This window comes from Diceros bicornis, chromosome 1, assembly GCF_020826845.1.
Source record: "Diceros bicornis minor isolate mBicDic1 chromosome 1, mDicBic1.mat.cur, whole genome shotgun sequence".
In the NCBI taxonomy this organism is placed as follows: Eukaryota; Metazoa; Chordata; class Mammalia; order Perissodactyla; family Rhinocerotidae; genus Diceros; species Diceros bicornis.
In genome coordinates, this window is record NC_080740.1 from 76,737,097 (window position 1) to 76,751,324 (window position 14,228).

At 37.1% G+C, this 14,228-nt stretch overlaps 1 protein-coding gene across 4 annotated transcripts in view; it reads right to left on the reverse strand.

Moving 5' to 3' along the window:
• Window positions 1–14,228, reverse strand: part of GABRB2 (gamma-aminobutyric acid type A receptor subunit beta2) — a 244,604-nt gene that overhangs the window by 126,863 nt on the left and 103,513 nt on the right. The window lies entirely within an intron of this gene.

Genomic DNA, 14,228 nt, shown 5'->3' on the forward strand with positions numbered 1-14,228 from the left:
CAGAGCCCACCAAAGAAGCATTCTCCCTCCACCTTAGCTAAAGTAGCCCTACCTCCCCCACCACTGGTCACTGTCTCATCTCATTTATTTCATTTCCTTCATACTTGTCACTCTCTGAAATTATCCTGTGTTTGCATTTGCTTATTCATTATTTTCTGTCTCCCTAGTAGACTCAAGTCTATCTTAAGTTGAGTTTTCCAGAAGCAGACCCTGAAGGATGCTCATTAGGGATCATAACCCATGAAAGAAAGGGAGAAGCAGCAGGATGGACAAAGGAAGATGTCAATGCAGGTCCAATGACATGGAAGTTCTGATGGGAGTACTGCCATCACAGTAACCCATGTGGGACTGAAATGGTTTTTAAACCACCTCCCTCCTCCACCGTCACTACACACACACACACACCCCTTCCTTGAGCAGCCACATCTGATATATGAGGAAAAGACACACCCTATAAAAAGTTCAGCGAGAAACTTTTTCTTTGGTTGATCCAACCTCTAACATGACCTCACACAAATTTTCCCGGCAGTACGTGGTTCAACTATGATAACCTTAACCAGTAAAGTCAAATAGGTTTTACTGTTGTTGTCACTGCTGCTGTTATTTTTTAAACATGAAAAATAAATTACTCAAAGCTGCCTCTTGTCACATACTGGCAACTCAGCTTGTACTTCTGACTCCAGCAAAATCCACAGACGCTGCAATCTCAGGCCTTTCTGCCACTTGGATCTCTAATGGCAAAAGATTTCCATCTAAATGACATTTTTATGATTTAAGAGTTAAGTCTTTTACATAAAATAGGCACCAGATATGTGGGAAAATGCTTAACACCATTAGAAACCACAAATTTGTATAAGACATACAAATTAAGCCATGATGATTATTGCTTATCTAATCAGCAAAAATTTAAAGAAATTATAATATTCAGTACTACAGCTTCTGCAGGGAAACAGACCCTCTCGCACACGCTGCTGGTAGAATCGCAAATTGGCACAAACTTTCTGGGTGGTAATTTGACAACATTAATCAAAACCCACCAAATGTGCAAATCTTTGTTCCTGAAATTCCACTTTAACAAATGAATGTGAAAACAAAATAATACAAAACTATACAAAAGGATGCTAAGTACAACTTTAAAAAGGGCAAAACTGGAAACATTCTATATACCTAACATATAAAGATATTTAAACGTATTTGGATTTAGTTATATGATACAACAAAAAAAAAAACACTTTGAGAAGAGTGTGGACATAGGAAAGTGATCTTGATTGTTTTTTTCTGAAAAAAAGCATATTAGAAAGCAGTGCAGTAGAATTTCACATTTATTTAAAAAGGTATATTGAGTACACAGTTAAATGACAAAAAGTATACTAAAAAAAAAGCAGTGGAAATATAGTTTCTTTTCTTATATTTTCTGCAGTTTCACCGTTTCTATGATGAATGTGTATTGCCTGTCTCTCTGAAAAATGTTAAGATAATTTTCCTGCCTGCTTTAGTCTCCACCAAGACTGTTCATTGCTACTTGCTTATTCTATTTGCAGAAGCATTTGTTCTGTATCTGAGAACACATGATAATGCACAGGACACTTTACTTTCCATGGGCTGGAAATGTTGGTCAGCATGCTAACTGTGTCAAATGTAGGCACTTCAATAAGTTTCCTGTGCCATTGAAATGTTGGTGGAAATACCATCATTTGATTACAGATTCTCAAGGTAGAAAAGATGATTAAATTATATATACATATATATTTATAAATATAAAAAATATGTATATATACACACATACAAATATCTTTCTGAAGATGGAATTCCTTCCATAAGATCTCTACAATTATCCTTCTAACTTGAATTGCAAATTGTTTATCCAAGTACTTTGCAGCTTTTTGTCTAGGGAGTGTTTCTCGTTGACTTAGTGATTCACTAGACTTTGTGATGTTATTTGGTTGTCATCAAAGCCATCAATCATTTACATTTTTGTTTCTTAAATTGCTTTATGTCTAGACAATCCTTCTCCATCCCAAGATGAGATAAAGATTTCACTATATTCTGTTTCATGGTTTTAAATTTTATAGTAATTCTTAAATCCATCTGCAATTGATATTGACATACTGTGTACGATGAGGACATACCCAGCATTTTTCATGGAAACAATGGGCTACCAATTTTTGCCTAGCAAATTGTCAATTTTTTCCAAATGTAATCAGTGGTGAGAATAAAGATAAACTGGGATTCTCATTGCTGGTAAGAATATAAATTGGTTCAACCCTTACAAAAGGTAATTTGGATATCAGAACCTTTCACATATTGGCCAGTAGTTTTACTTTTAGGGGTTTATCTGGGGAAACAATCAGAGAAAAGACAAAGAAGCCTGTACAAGGATGTTCATCCCTGGATGACAGGTAATAGTGACGAGTGGCAAGCATGGTGTTTGGTCAACTAATTCAAGACTCTCGTATACACGGGCACAGAGATGAGGAACAGAAGCCTTGGAGACCAGTGGTCCCGGGCTGAGGTCTTGATTTTGTCTTTTGCTGTGTGACCTTGAGCCTATATATAAAGAAGAGCTGCTATAACACAAAAGGATTTTTTGAATTCTGGACAATTATTTATTCAGAATTCTATGGAAGCATGACCCCAAGAATCTCATCAAAAAGCAATAGACTACCTTTATTTTGACTTGTGGAAATCATTTCATTTTTTCAGAAGGTTTTAGCTACTTAGGATGGAGTTTTGAAGTTGGTGGGGGAGGCACTCATGCAGGTCAGAGAAACTAAAAACTGAAATTCAGAGAGCCTCTTACAACTGAAGGCTGGTTAAAACAAAACAAATTGAGGGCCAGCCGCGTGGTATAGCAGTTAAGTGCGCGCGCTCCGCTGCTGGCGGCCCGGGTTCAGATCCCAGGCGTGCACTGATGCACCGCTTGTCAGGCCGTGCTGTGGCGGCATCCCACACAAAGTGGAGGAAAAGGGGCACAGATGTTAGCCCAGGGCCAGTCCTCCTCAGCAAAAAAAAAAGAGGAGGATTGGCATGGATGTTAGCTCAGGCCTGATCTTCCTCACAAAAAAAAAAAAAAATTGAAGCTAAGTTGAAAAAAAATGTGTTGGAAAAGTTTCCCCCAAAACACATCTGTAATGTAGGGTTGTTTGAAAACACAGGAGGAAAAGAAAAAAAATATTGCCTTATACCCAAATGATGACAGCTTAGTTGACTAAATAAAGAATTAAGGCAGAATAAAGTGAATCACAAAAATAACACAACAACAATAAAAAACTAGGGTTCATTTTAAAGAAAGGTTTCAAAGAAACAGAAAAGGCTCAAAAAAAAAAAAAGCATAAACACACCAAAAATGACAGATAATTTACAATAAAGGTCACTAACATATTATTACAGCACATTGCAAAAGAGTAAGCATGAAAACAAGCAAGCCCAATTCCTGGATGAAAAATGAAAATTGATAAGAGAAGATGTCAGAAGGGAAAAGGTAACGCTGTTTTATACGGACAATTTGATTTCCTCCAAGCTGGGAGATGGGAACAGGGTTGGAAGAATGAGAACATGGACAACCAAGTTCAAGAATGGTTTGCATTGTGAATATCTTCCCCAGCTCACCATCCTGGTCTCTCTCTGGAAAAAAAAAAAAAAAAATATGGCAAAATGGCTTCATAATTCAGTAAAATGTTACTGAGTATTAAAGCCTGAAAATTAATTGTTTAACAAACGGCTGGATGAGCTCTGCTGTTCTAGCTGCAGAAGAGAGTACCTGATAGACATAATAACAGCCTCTATTTATATAGAGAGCTCAGGGGAGTGATGATCTGCTGCTCACATTTCCTGCTATGGACCAAACAGGAAGCTATGGTCATAAATTCTAACATGAAGGACATGGAGGATTTAGGTTAAATAGAAAGATGAATTGACTGATAGTGAAGGCTATAAAATAATGAAATGGTTCCCCAGGGTACATGGTAGACTTCCCTTTCTGGAGATGATGTGTAAATAATAGGCTCACCTGTCAGAGTGATGTCGGGAGGGCCTAATCATGGCACATGGATGGTCTCAGTGATGGCTGGTCTGTACTTTCTGGTTCATTAAAGCAGCCTCTACCTTTAATTCCCAGCAACTGAAGCAAATGCCTAAATCCTTTGCAGCCTCAGCACACCTTTGCTAATTTGGCTTGTAATGAATTTTAGCTTAATAAAACAGACAATAACTTGAGGAGTTGCTAAATGCAATTAAATAACTAAAGAGTTATAATACAGCCTACAAACATTAAAGTATTTCAGCGCATGCTTAATGACAACAGGGTTAGGTAAAGATATATTTCTGTCAGGTAATTACTAACAAAATAGTTTAGGACTATTCTCAGAGCACTTGGATGCAACATTAAACGTTGGTTATCGTTTTCATGCTCAGTGTTCACATTAGTTAAGGCATTTGTGGTGGTGTAATACTATAATGTTGCTAACAAGTAGTTATTTCTAGAGCAATTATTTTTTAAGTGATTAAGATGCATTGCATCACTGTGACACAACTGACTACATATTCGCTTTCTCAATAGCTTCCTTGTCTCCCCCCTCCTAAAAAAAAGCATATTAAGAGCATCTTTTCCTAACGGGAAAAGAATAGACTAATAATTACCAAATGCATGCCATCCCTGAGAGAAATACAATGCAACAAGCTAATGTCTGCTAATTCTTAAGCTACCATTAGGGAGTTAAAGAGATTATAAGGATTTTGAGTTGGATAATGCATAAATTAAAAAAACCTCTAAAATTTGCTAGTTTATCATCACTTGGTCAATGAGTTTGAGAAAGGTATTAAGCCCTTGAATTGTAATATACCTAAATGACAATAAAGGAGTTGACTAATATTAATCTATCCATAGAGAGACTACATTCCGCAAGGTACTTAGTAAGCCCTGTAGAAGACATTTAATAAAAATATTAAGATGTAGTCTTTGGCCTAAAAACCTGAAAATCAAAGCCTGGATACAAGATACACTGACCTAGGAAGTTATTATTTTTCTAACCTTGGATACGTTATTTAATCTCTTTGAGCCTCAATAATAATAATGGCATGACAACAACAAGAGCAATGCCTCTTAGTATGGATGTAAGGACTTAAACAATGCATAGAAATTGTTTAGCATGGAATAAGAATTCCTACAAACTTTAGCTATAAATATAAAAATAATTATATTTATTATTTATATTTATTATTATTAGGCATATGTGTTAAGCATGAATAAATTGTGTTATAAGATCTCCAATAAGGAAGATGATTGGAAGCTGAAGCAGTCACTGCAGAGACAATGAGCTATCAGCTAGGCGATGAAGGATGGACAAGATTTTGCTAGATAGAGTCTAGCTGGGAGGGTTTTCCAGTCAGCATGGAGCGGTATGAGCACATGCCCAGAGCCAGCACATATGGGTAGAATGATAGAGCACCTTGAGTGGTAAGCAAATTTGTTGAGATTTATACCTGGTGAAAGGCTGGCTGCATGAAGGCAAACAGCAGTTGACCTTAAGTTCCAGGCAAACTAGTTTATATCTTATCTATAGAAAATTGCAGAGCATGGTATGACATAATATGAAACAAAGTGCTAATACTAGAAGATACTTAAACCTGATTGACGAGTCACAAACTCAGACGCCTAGAGTGTCAAGCTTATGGCCTCTATAGTATGAAGAGTAGGCTCAACATATGACAACAGAGAATGGTGGTCTATGTTGGTCAAATAAAATACTTCTATGAATTGCATCTGTCCTGAGGGCTGCTGCTAGGCAGCCCCAGATATAATCTGTAACTTTATAAATGAGGAAAGCAAGTCTCGGAGACATTAAGTGATTCACCCTAACTGACACAGGGAGTCAGTTAGAGGCAGCGCTGGGATCTGAACCAATAGTAACTTTATCCAAAGTTAAATTAAAACTCACTAGACATTACGGCTCTATTCCAGTCAGTATAGAACAGTGTGAGCACATGCCCAGAGCCAGGACATCTGGGAGGTTTCAGTGCAACCTTCATTTTGCTAATACACGTCCTCAAATTTTAGATTATTTTTCATTACAGCCTCAAAGTAAACAATGTAGCAGATGAACACAGGTCAAAATAAAATTTAAAAAAGCAAGCGTGAGTGTTAGTTTTCTTTTCATGGTTTTACGTGCAGTAGAGAGGAAAGAACACGTCCTGGGGAGTCATTCAGACTTGGGTACAAACAACAGTGTTCACCAGTCTCTAGTCATGTCACTTGAGTAGGTCAGTTTGCTTGTCTTTCAAATGGAAATAATGATGCCTAACACACAGAGTTGCTGGAGGAGAACATGGAACTGGATAACTTAATGACATGCTATCACAACCACTTGAGTGATAATGGCAGGAAACTTGGTTTTAAAGCATTGATTTAAGAAAGACAGGAAAAGAAAGAATGATTTAATGATTAGAAATGGATGTTCTGATATGAGCATTCATGGTCAACTTCCCTGGGAAGTGTAACTTAAAATGCAGCAACAATAACAGCCAATTAAATTACTAATAAACTACTCTACCATTCACATAATACAGGTTGGTGAAAAAGACCATGTTAAAGGAGAAATAAATAAGGATAGTATTGTTATTAAGATTAATTGCTTTTATAATGCATTACAGGATAGAATTGTGAGTTAAAGTCAATTTTTACAGTTAGAGGAAATGAGCTGAGTTTCAAGAAAACTGTTGAGTTGGAGAAATAAGCAAGATTTGTAGTAGAACATGAGAATTCTCCTGGATTTACAATTGTGACTCCAAAAGACAAAAAATTAGCACTTTTTGAAAAGAGGTGGGATAATATTTGGAACCAATCTTGGATTTAAATCTGGACCTGGCATTTCCAGCCCTGTGACACTGGGCGTATTACTAATTCCTCTAACTCTCAGTTTCCTTTTCTGGAAATGTCTATTTTATAATAGTGCTGGTAAGAAATAAAACAAAACAATGTCTATGAGGCACCTAGAGCAATCACTTGCAAATCCTGAGTGAACTGCTCTTATCATCACTATAATAATCTATTTTAGACTCTGAAAGAGGTCAAGAGGAAAATGGTAGAATATTTTTTAAAGAGAAAAGAAAGAAGGGATCAATTAAAATTACTATTGCAAAAAATACTGCAATTAATGCTTTGGACACATGGATAATATGATGACTTTTTATATTAAAAATAATATGATTTATTTCAGGTCTAGAACAGCAAATTCATATTTATACTTTCCTTTTACATAATTGGCAGGAATGCTCCATCAAACAGTAGCCTCCATGACAACAGGGAACACATTAAGTATACCTTTTGTGTTTGTCATAACAATTAGTAAAGCATCCTACAAAATTGTGAAGGCAAACCACTTAACACTAAAAAGTAGTTTCTAGATTTCCTCTGCACAATCTTTATACTTCTTTCTCTAATAATGGGGTTTTTAAAGGAAGAGACACAAAGCAATGAAAAATATACCACTTTCATCCTCAGATTCATTTGAAAATAAATATCTAAGATTAATAATTTCCTAAGGTGAATGTGCAACCAATCTTCTCAATTCTGGAAAACACTATTTTATATTTAAAGCATAATCAGTGCAACATTTGATTGAAGTGGGTATTGAACTGGTACCATTTATGAGACTGGTACCATTTATAAGACTGGTGTTCATTAATTATGAAATGTTCAATAAAAATTTTGAGAGTGCTTTATCTGTCTGAAGAACTGGGCCATGTGCTCTGATAAAGGAACAAGTTATACATAGAATAATACTCTGTGGGGGCCAAACTATTGGACCACAGGCTGAATTTGACCAACTTATTTCAATTGGTCAGCACATGGCTTTAACAATGTGAGTTTGAATGCCTTTAAAGAGGACATGTGTTCTCCAGTTTCTCTAAGTGCCCATCCTTCCCTATGACACCTTTCCGGATTCTCTCACTCAGTAATCCACCCAGCGCCAGTGGATGTCAGAGTTTGTGACTCTGGCTCACAGATACTTGATCTGCCCCATAGCAGACAGCAGTAGTCCAAGAGCAGAATCCTAATAAGCTTTCAAATATATTGGTCTGATCATTGCTAAACATAAGAGTATGCTGGAATTAGATGAACACAATTTATACTGAAGAGCTTATTCGATCTTTAAGTGAAGTAACTCTTTTGCAGGTCAAATGGATAGATTTATGAGTTAGTGGTACAATGAACAATCAAATAAGGTAAAAAGCAGTGCTTTCAAGAGATCTCACAGAGATAGTGTACAGGCACTCTACTATTCGGAGTCAGACACATGCTCTCTAAAGGCCGATTTGGCCATATGTCAGCAAATCTATAAAAGAGTGCAACCTTTTTAATTCTTTATTGAAATATAACCTTTCAAAAATATTTTATTGAAACATATGTCCAGAAAAGTGCTCAATTTATAAGTGTAAAGCTTGATGAATTTTGAGGGGACCACATCTGAGTAACAGCACTCAGATGAAGACATAGACTATTTCCAGCACCTCAGAAGCCCTCCTGATGGCCCTTTACTACCCCTCCTCAAGGTAACCACTCTCCCTACTTATCTCAACTTAGATTTGTTTTGCCTGTTTCTGAACTTCATATAAAAGGAATATTATGGTGTGTTGCATTTTGTGTCTGGCTGTTTTTGTCTAACACTACTTTTGAGACTCATGCTTATATTTTATGGGGATAGGGAAGACAATCAGCTGACATTATGTGCCAAGGGCTCTAAAAAGATGTGCTCACAGGGACTCACTCTATGCTCTTCTATATACGGGGGGCAATTTGGAGGGAAGACGCACAGTGGAAGCTGGAAAATAAGAAAATACGTACGTATAAGCTATGACAGATTATGTATGAAGAAATTCTTCAGGGAAAAAAATATCAAATGTTTCTCCATCCGTGGATATATATATTAAGAAAAGAGAGTTATAACACCCAAGGTGTTAAAGTAAAAATCACTTTTACTAATGTCTATGGAGTTTCCAGTAATTCTTTGACAGATGTCACCTTTGCCCACAAAGAAACAGTCAGAATTATGCTCATTATTATTTTTTCCTAATTGCCCTCTTCCCTTCAATTCCTGATTAGACTCATGCGCTGCCTAACAATGTTTCAGTCAAGGATGGGTGACCGCATATACAACAGTGGTCCCATAAGATTATTACCAAATAGCCTAGGTATGTAGTAGGCTATACCATCTGGATTTGTGTTAAGTATACTCTATGATATTTGCACAACAACAAAATCACCTAACGACACATTTCTAAGAACGTATCTCTGTCGTTAATTGATGCATGGCTGTATTTATCAATTAAACATTTCTTGACTTTATTCAATTGTTCCTAAAAATACTTTATTGGTATATTTATAGATTATTTCCTATCATAGGAACCTTGCAGGATGTTTCTCTGCCAATATTCAAATACTGAAAAAAGTATTTATAAGCAATAATTTATCTATCTTCTTATATGCTTAAATAAAAGTATCATTCATCTATTTGTCAGTCCTTCATGAAAAAAGGAATACATTTCCTAGAAAGGTTACAGATTTCCTTAAAACATATGCAGGTCTCTGTCCAAACGCTTGATATTAATTTATTATGAGGACAATATTACTGAACTGTCTCAACCATCTTTTTCTGTATATTTAAATTATGATATAATATTTTACAATAAAGACCCCCAGTGTAAGAATTTACTAAATATTAGGAAAATGTATTGTGGAGTTAGGCAGGAAATGCACCCAGATTTTCCTTTGAACTGGGAAAAATTTAATATTATACTGTATAGTGCTTAAATATTTTATCAACTGATACTTTGTAGCCAACATTTCAGAAGATTTCAGCGCAATAATAAACGCTATTTGTAGTCAAGTCCTAAGAACTCAAAGATTTTAAATTGTTTTCTGAGTCATAAAAAGGATGAGTAAATGCAAATTCGATCATGCACTCCCGTTTATAATTCTCAATGGCTTCCCTTGCCCTAAAGATAAAGTCCAAATTCTCAAATATTACTAAGAAAAGACCCTTCTTCCCTCTCCAACTTATCTCACATCTCATAGCTCCCTACCTCACAGTCCCTGCTCCAGCCATTCTGAAATTCTTTTACTTACCTTTCTTCCTTTACTTAATTCCTCACACATGCTGTTCCCTCTACCTGGAATCCCCTTCCCTCTGTTCTTCCCCTCACTCTGTTTCATCTTTAAATCTTCCCTCAGATCTTAGTTTACATGTTACTGTCCCCCCCACCAACACGCACACTCACTAAGCTGATTACTTGGAAAACTTTTTTTTACACTTCTTCATCTGATGGGAACCAAGTGTCCTAGGTAGCTATGCATCCTGCAGGCAGATAAAATATTACAACCACTTTACAAAGGAGGCAACAGTGGTCCACTAAAATCATATGACTTTGCAGAAGGGAACTAGAAGTGAAGTCATCAGTCACTAAATTCGGAGCAGTGCGGAGTTCTCTCCATATTGCCTCTCTGGTTTGATCAATAAGCATCTCCCATTCCCTAAGTGGATTAGAGGTCAGTTTACTATTACTACCACAGTGCACAGTTATAGAGATGCTGTGCATCCGAGAGCCTTAAAATGTTCATACACTTTAACCCAGTAATACAAAATCTAGTTATTATTATAGAGTATTTCTGTCATCTTAAAAATGGTACAGTAGTTGCTTATGAAAATTACACAAAATTATTTTGAAAAATCTAGGAAATACAGAAAACGATGGTTAAAAAATGGAAAATCATCACAAAAGATGTTAACAAAGCATTAAAATAGTAAAAAGTTGAAACCCACCTAAATATTCCAAAGTAGAGGATTGGCAAAATACATCATTACCCACAAATATGATAGATTATGTAGCCTTAAAAATCGTCCTGCAGAAAAATGAAGGAATATTCATCACATAATACTATGTGAATAAAGGAAATTATAAAATGGACATACAACAATAAATTTTACATGAAAAAGAAATCAAAGAATACAGAAGGAAACTCTACCTAACCTGCTAATGATGGGTATCTCTGAAAGTATTTTTTCTTCTAATACTTGATATTTTTTAAATACTTTACTTTCCAAATTTTCTATGACTAACATGTATTATGTAGGTACCCAGAAAACAAACTCTTATTCCTATTAAAAGAAAGGAAGAAGACGAGGGAAGAGAGAAAGAGAAGTGACATCTCTTGAATAAACCTGTATAAGATGTTGGGCAGAGGATCCAACAATTTTTCAAACCTTCAGTGCTTCATTATTTTACAGACACATGACTTTACAAGGCCAACAATTATGCTCAAACTCTATCAGCCTATAGAGCCTATAGACATGGCAGATACGAAACAGAGATGTTCTAACTGAATAGTCTATGAGCAAAACCCCTTATCTACAAAATATATGGCTGGAATTTAAATTTATGGGATTATTTTTCTATAACATAGGAGCTATAGCTAGAAAGCAAATGAGTCACATGCTATATATCTTCAAATATGAAGACTAATTTTTTTGTCAATTATAATAAATCATGTATTAGAAACGTAAATGGGGCAATACAGAGTAAGAGTAACTGTTATAATTTCAGGAATCAAGTAGACGTGGATCCAACATTCAGCTCTGCCATTACCAGCTGTGTGACTTTAGAAACATTATTTAAACTTTCTGAGGTTCACTTTCCTCTTGTGTAAAAATGCTTACTTCTTGGAGTTAAAGCATGTAAAGCATTTAGTATAGGATGCCTGGCACAAAACAACTACTCGATAAATGTGAATTAAAATGAATGACTGAGTGGCAGATGCATGAATGGAAAAAATAAAGAATTATGTAAATAAATAAAATATCATGAGCAAAAGCGTACGCTTGGTGTCAACCTGGGGGATGTATTTACAATGATACATCCAGTCTTACGTAGAATCTTCTACCACCAGAACACTGAGGCAGCCATTTTGCTGGCCAGCAGCTACGTGGAAAGTTTAAAGGAAACTAAACGTTGCTTTTGCCACGGGGAATTTTAACTAACAGTACCAGAGATCTCCTCCTGTCAGCACAGACAGAGAAATGGAGGGGTATGCCCATGCCCAGGGCTGAGCAATCTGCCTGTGGCACATGCAGGACGTCACTGTTCTGGGGACCTTTGGATTCCACAGGTGGTAGCCACTCAGTGACCACTACCTGGGCAGATCACAAAGAATTCCCAGCACTGACACTCATCTGCTCTACCCTGCCATCGCATCCCCTTTTCATTCTGTCTTCTCTTTTTGATCTCGCAGTCCCCCTCAGCCCTGTGACATGTTTCCCCATCTGTTCATGCAGATGGTGCTATCCAGAGAAGTCAAAAAGTCTGGTGTCCCCAAATCCCTCTTGATCAAGTCAAGATCAAGTCAATTGTCCCCAAATCCCTCTTTACCACTGCACAGTGGGGAAAATAAGTGAGGAATTGGAAGCCACAGTTTAAAGCACAGAAAGGTCATAGGGCCCATAAGGAATACATTCATGTTCAGCGGCTGGTTAGGAGTGAATGCCGTATACACAGGTAAGCCCTTACCCTGACAAAACTGTGTCTTCTGAACAAAACTTTGTCTCCAGTAGTTGATAGTACCTGGAATATAGAATTAAACCCTGCCCTGCCCTCTCTCCCAGCCCCACCAGATCTTAGCAGTCAGTAACAATCTATTGTAAATTGGCTCCATGTATATTTTATACTATTTTCTATCTGTGCCGAAGGAAACTAAAAACTTGTAAGGTCAAAATACCTTTTTGAAATGATAGAAAGTTGTCACTGAATGACAGTAACTTGATTTTACACAATTTTAAAATACTACAAAAGATGAGATTGAGTCAAGAATCTTACTTAGGATGGAAAAAACAGAAGCCTGAGCATCAATCAAAAGAAGCAAAAACACAAAGAAAGGAAAAGTAACCCAGGAATATAGCCTCTTCCTTGTATAAGATGGGGGCCGGCCCCGTGGCTTAGCGGTTAAGTGCGCACGCTCCACTGCTGGTGACCCGGGTTCGGATCCCAGGCACGCACAGACACACCACTTGTCCGGCCATGCTGAGGCGGCATCCCACATACAGCAACTAGCAGGATGTGCAACTATGACATACAACTATCTACTGGGGCTTTGGGGAGAAAAAGGGGAAAAAAGGGAGGAGGATTGGCAATAGATGTTAGCTCAGGGTCGGTCTTCCTCAGCAAAAAGAGGAGGATTGGCATGGATGTTAGCTCAGGGCTGATCTTCCTCACACACACAAAAAAGGCCTGGGCCTTGTATAAGATGTTTGAGATCTTCATAATAAAATAAAATAAACACTAAAACTAAAACCTATCCAGTAACCAGACTACATTCAGCCTCTTAGGTGATTTCAGAATCTTAATTTTCCCCAAATTGGAATGTCTGATAATCCATATTATTTGGAGCATAGCCCTTCAGAGAAAAACACTGTTTTTCTTATGCCTAGAATTTAGGAAAAGTGCTTTTTCACTTCTGTGCAGATTTTCAACCCCGTTCTTTCAATGTATATCCCCACCCAGCCCCTGGTCACCCACACAGTGGACACAGATTTGTCCGCATGGAGAGTAACTCCACCTACCATCAAATAAGGACCAGACTTGTGGTTTGCCTCAGCTCCTTATCAGGGGATGATGAGTGACACGAAGAGACTGAGTAACTTAACCAGGCTCCGCAAATTAACCCTGAGTGAATAATATTAGGGTAGCAGTGAAATATGCAATTTGTTCACATACTAAATTAGCTAAGAGAGAGCCAGTTGGGGTGGGGGTAGTCCTTCTCATTATCACACTATGAGCCTCTTTTACATAGGCATAAGACTGACCATTGTGTTCGTTATATCTAACTTCCCCAAAGAAAAATCAACCCAAGATTCCAGCCAAATGGGCTAAAATACTTATGATTTGGGAATAATACTGTTTTTAGCAAATGTAATTGCTTCTTTTCCTCACACAATGTAGTCTCCCTTCACTTCTTCCACTGCCTGTCTTGCCTGCTATCGCACAGAAAACACATGTGGGTACCCACGTACATGTGCTTGTGCGTGCACGCGCACACACACACACACACACACACTCATTCTGAAGTACAGACAAGATAGTCCAAATAACAGAGACTTTCTCTAAGCTAAGCAAAGAATATGATATCTCTGCTCTGAAATCATTGAGAAGCTATACAAATTTTTAGTCATAAAATATTTGAT